Below are 6,000 nucleotides of genomic sequence, written 5' to 3'. Positions count from 1 at the left end.
CTTCTTAGCTTTGGTTTAGTCAAGTTGTGCTGACTTCTCCTGTCCTGTCTACTGTCCTTCCCTTTACCTAAGATAATTTTTGTCTACTATCTAGTTAGTGAATAACCATCTCCCTCCTTCCCCACTCTTGTAACCATCAAAGAATGTTTTCTTCTGTGTTTAAACCTTTTCTTTTTTTTTTTTTAATTGTACTTCAGGTGAAGGCTTACAGAACAAATAGTTTCTCATGAAACAGTAGTCCACATGTTGTTTTATGACATTGGTTAACAACCCCACGACATGTCAACCCTCTCGCTTCTCAACATTTTTTTTTTTTTTTTGGTGAAAATATACATAGCCAAAGATACACCATTCCAAAAATTTCTTCCTTGCACAGTTCAGTGACATCGACTACGCTCTTCCAATTGTGTTGCTATTCTCACTTTAGATGAAGGCTTACAGAACAAAATAGTTTCTCATTTAACAGTTAGTACACATGTTGCCCTATGACAATGGTTAACAACCTCACAACACATCAACACTATCCTTACTCAACCTTGTGTTCCCTATCACCAGCTTTCCTGTCCCCTTCTGCCTTCTGGCCCTTGTCCCTGGACTGCTGTACCTCAGTAGTCCCATTTGGTTTTATGGGGTAAACATTTTCTTGAGTTCTTATAATAGTGGTCTTATACAATGTTTGTCCTTTTCTGACCGACTAAATTCACTCATCATAATGCCTTCCAGCTTCCTCCATGTTACAAGATGTTTCACGGATTCATCGTTGTTCTTTTCCGTTGCATAGTATTCCATTGTGTGAATATACCATAATTTGTTTATCCATTCATCCATTGATGGGCACTTAGGTTGTTTCCATCTTTTTGCTGTTGTGAACAGTGCTGCAATGAACGTAGGTGTGCATATATCTCTTCATGAGGCAGCTCTTATTTCTCTAGGATATATTCCAAGCAGCGGGATTGCTGGATCATATGGTATTTCTATTTCTACCTTTTTAAGGAAGCACCAAATCAATTTCCAAAGTGGTTATACATTATACATTCCCACCAACAGTGTATAAGTGTTCCAGTCTCTTCACAACCTCTCCAGCATTTATTATTTTGTGTTTTTTCGAATAATGCTAGCCTCGCTGCGGTGAGATGGTATCTCCTTGTAGTTTTGATTTGCATTTTTCTAATGCCTAATGATCATGAGCATTTCTCCATGTGTCTTTTAGCTGCCTGAATGTCTTCTTTGGTGAAGTGCTTGTTCATATCCTTTTCTCATTTTTTAAATTGGGTTATTTGTCTTTTCGTTGATGATGTTTTACAGTATCTTATAGATTTTAGAGATTAGACACTGATTGGATTTGTCGTAGCCAAAAAATTTTTCCCAGTCTTTAGGTTGTCTTTTGACTCTTTTGGTGAAGTGTTTTGATGAGCATAAGTGTTTGATTTTTAGGAGCTCCCAGTTATCTATTTTCTCTTCTGGTGTTTGTGCATTGTTACTTCTGGTTCATATTCTGTTTATGCCATATATTAGGGCTCCTAGCTTCAGACAAACATTTTGGATTTTCAGTTCAAAAAGATATTGAGGATGATAAAGGAAAGAAGTGACTTTGAGGAATTTTTTCATCTTTATTTCAAGTATATTTTTAAAAGATATACCTTTTATCCAGAGATAACTCCCCATAGAAACATAAACACACACACATAGATATTTTATTTTATTGGTGTTCATGTGTTTCAAAAATCTTCATTAAAATAAAACAATTGATACGTATTTTTATCAATAAAATAATTTTGAATTGCATGGTGTCTTATGCTGGGTTCTCTAGAGAAGCAAAACCGGTAAAGCATATAAATATAGAGAGAGATTCATAGTAAGGAAATGGTTCACGCTGTTGTACGGGCTGGAATATCTCAAGTCCAGGAGTTAGGCTGTAGGCATCTCCTGATTCATGTAACTGCAGGGACCAGTGAACCCAGTATCATCAAGTCAGACAGCAGGACTCTGGCTAACAGGCTGTGAAGTCAGATGAATCCCAAAATCAGCAGGCAAGACAGCAGGTAAGCTGCCAGCTCAAGTCCCAAAACTGGAAATCAGAAAAACAGGAGCCAGCTGCAGGATCCACAGTGAGAAAAATCCCAGGAGCCCAGCTAGAAAGTCCACCTGTACTACATATAGGCCACACCCCCAAGGAAACTATCTTCCATCTTATTGTCTACTCACAGCAGTGTTCATCATGGGGGTGATTATATTATATCAAGTCTCATCATGGAGGTGATCACATCATTACAGGACTGCCAAACTACATCATAACTACCTAACCACTGAGAATCATGGCCCAGCAAAGTTGACACACAAGCTTAACAATCACAGTCCACCGTTTCTCAATTTGACAGCTGTACAAATCTCCTTAAACCATACATAACCTCTGAATAAGAACAATATAAAATCATACTTGCACCTAACATGATACGACTAACACACATACAACAAAAATCAAACTAGCCCTGTTTACATCTTTTATTTTGTAAGTGAAGAAAACAAAAATATCTGATGCACACATGTAAGGCAGAAATACTCAACAATTATAATCCTCATTTCTGCAACAGTTCACATGGCCATAACTGGTATTTAGAACTACCTTCTTCCACTACCCATTCTGTATTCTTTTACCCTCAGCAAGAACCTCAGATGATCGTGATTTTTTGCTTGATGGGGTGATCCAAACATTCATTCCATTACAATTTCTTCACACAGAATTCAAGTTTACCTTTTTAATTTCAACTTAGAACTAGATAACAGGTCCAGGAAGAGGAAAACTTCTCATTATTAAAATAATAATAATAATAATAACGTGCTGAAAAAAGGCTTGTAATCCCTTGTGCTTGAGTAAAAAGCTAATCTGAATTAACAGTTGGATTTGGGGAACAGGGTAATATGCTAGTGTCCTTATTTATTCCTAGTGTAAGGTGCTGAGAAGTTTTATGGACATAAGTGCTCAGAGATGGCTAAATCTCAGTCAGTATTCTGGTACCTGAACATTATTCCCCTCTTTCTCACTCTCAATGCTTCTTCCAAACACCCTAGCAAATTCAAGCCATCACCATTTCTCTAGCTAAAATGCTAAAGTTTCTGCAACACTACCTGATGAAGATACATACCTCAAAACATTCACAGCCTGCCAAAGGTGAAAAAACTACAGAAATCAAGTTTAAATGTCTAGGATATCAGGGTATGTTAGCATACACTTCCTCTGATGACATCCAAAGACAGGTCTTTAGAGGACACAACTTGTTTCATTCCTCCAGCTCTTAACTTATACTGTTTTGAACACGATCTGTTGAATGAGGAGACATACAATTGTGTAGGCACATGAGTGAGTCCCTTTGGTAAGCTGGGTTTTCTAGAGAAGCAAAACCAGTAAAGTATATAAATAAATATATAGAGAGGGTTGCTATGAGTCAGAAACAACTCGAAGGCACCTAAAAATAACAACAATAGAGAGAGATTTATATTAAGGAAATGGTTCACGCAGTCGTAGAGGCTGGAACGTGGTTCACGCTGGAAACTTCTCCTGATTTATGTAGCAGCAGGGGCTTGCAAACCCAAGATCAGTAAGTCAGACTGCAGGGCTCTGGCTCACAGACTGCTTTAAGACCAATGAATCCAAAGATAGGAAGGCAAGATGGCAGGTAAGCTGCTAGCTCAAGTCCTAACAACCGGAGGTCAGAGGAACAGGAGCCAGCTGCAGTATCCAATGCAAGCAAAAGCCTGCAAGCTTTGCCAGGGAGTCCCCCTATATTAGATGTGTAGGCCACACCACCAAGAAACACTTTTTGAACTGATTGAATACTCACGGTACATCCCATCATGGAAGTGATCTCATCGTCATGCAACTGACAAACTACATTATAACTTCCAAACCACTGAGAATCATGGCCCAGTCAAGTTGACACACAACCTTAACTTGACACCTATACACATCTCCTTAAACCATACATAATCTTTGAATAAAAGACAATTTTAAAGTCACACTTGTGCCTAACGATACAATGAACACACATAAGGCAGAAACATTCATTACAATTACAGTCCTCGTTTTTACAACTGGTCACATGGTCACAACTGGTATATAGAATTACCTTCTCCCACCACCCATTGTGTATTCCCTTTGTCCTCAGCAAGCACCTCAGCTGGTCCTGGTTCTTTGCTGGGTGGGTGGACCCAAAACTTCATTCCTGAGTGGTGTGGCCCATTAGTAGTAATGTTGGAACTGAGTTGCTGTTGTTTTCCATTGACTTTAATCACAGGGCGTGGTAGTACTAAGAGACACCTTGAATGATCACCTGCATTCCAAACATAATCTTCTTTGCCTCCATCGTGTAATATCAATCCAATTTCCTCTTGGTAATCAGTATCCATCACACCAACCAATATGGTAATTCCCTTCTTTGCCTGATGATCCAGAGGCTGAAGGAGCCCAAAATGGCCAGATGGCATTTTTAACTTCCAGTTCAATGGAATCAGTGGTGTGTCTCCATGTGGGAGCATTTCTCCTTTTCGAACTAAGACCACTAGAGAAGCATATCATAAGGTAGCAGGGACTAGAAGCAATAATTTTGCAAGTGGGTAACTAGGGGTAATAGTGAGTGATGCCACTCCCATTTCCATCCCCTGATTCCTGGACTTATAAATCCTGGCTATGGGAGATACAGCACAATAGATACTGGTTTAGAACATACACAGATTCTGGAGAATTGCTGCAACCCTGCAAGGTATTGCCACCTGGCTCGCACTGTAATTGTGTTTTTAGAAGGCCAGTCCAGTGTTCTATCATGCCAGCTGCTTCAGGATGATGAGGAACACGGTAAGACCAGTGAATACCATGAACATGGGCCCATTGCTGCACGTCATTTGCTATGAAGTGAGTCCCTTGAATTGAGGTGATGCTGTGTGGGATACCATGATGGTGGATAAGCCATTCTGTATGCCTTCGGAAGGTAGCTTTGGCAGAAGTATTGTGTTCAGTGAATGGAAATTCATATCCAGAGTAAGTGTCTGTTCCACTAAGAACAAAATACTGCTCTTTCTATAATGGCAGTGGTCCTATGTAATCAACCACCAGGTTGCTGGCTGATCACCCTGAGGAATGGTGTTATATTGGAGATTCAGTGTTGGTTTCTGCTGCTGGAAGATTGGGCACCCAGCAGTGGCTGTAGCCAAGTAGGCCTTGGTAAGTGGAAGTCCATGTTGCTGATCCCATGCATAACTTCCATCCCTGCCACCTTGGCCACTTTGTTCATGAGCCCATTAGGCAATGACAGGAGTGGCTGGGGGAAGAGGATGACTAGTTTCCACAGAACAGAATGCATCATCCTACCCACTTGATTGTTAAAATCCTCGGTCAATGTTACCTTTTGCTGAGCACTCATATGTGACAAAAACATCTTCACTCCTATGACCCATTCAAAGAGGTCTATCTACATACCTCTTCCCTACTCCTCCTTGTCTCCAATTTTCCCATCACGTTCCTTCCAAGTCCCTGACCATCCAGCCAAACTATTGGAGAGAGACTATGAATCAATATACAATCACACATCTGATCATTTCTCTTTCCAAGCAAGTGAACAACCAAGGGTGCTACTCTAAGTTCCGCCCATTGGGAGTATTTCCCTTCACCATTCTCCTTCAGGTGTCCCAGAAAGGGGCTGCAGTGCTGCTGCTCTCCACTTTCAAGTGGTACCTGCATATCTTGCAGTACCATTTGTAAACCAAGCATGAGTTTTCTCTTCTTCAGTCAACTGATCATAAGATACTCCCCATGAGGCCATAGGTTCAGACTGGAAGATGGAAGGTAATGTGACAGGAGTGGAGACCATGGGCATTTGGACCACTTCCTCATGCAACTTACTTGTGCCTTCAGGTCCTGTTTGAGCACAATCTCATACATAAAACTTCCATTTAATGATGGAGTGCTGCTGTGCACATGCAGCTTTATGAATCTATGGGTCAGACAAC

This window comes from Trichechus manatus, unplaced genomic scaffold, assembly GCF_000243295.1.
Source record: "Trichechus manatus latirostris isolate Lorelei unplaced genomic scaffold, TriManLat1.0 scaffold00219, whole genome shotgun sequence".
Classification (NCBI taxonomy): domain Eukaryota; kingdom Metazoa; phylum Chordata; class Mammalia; order Sirenia; family Trichechidae; genus Trichechus; species Trichechus manatus.
The sequence above is the reverse complement of the archived record's forward strand: the minus strand, read 5'-3'. Positions refer to the sequence as shown.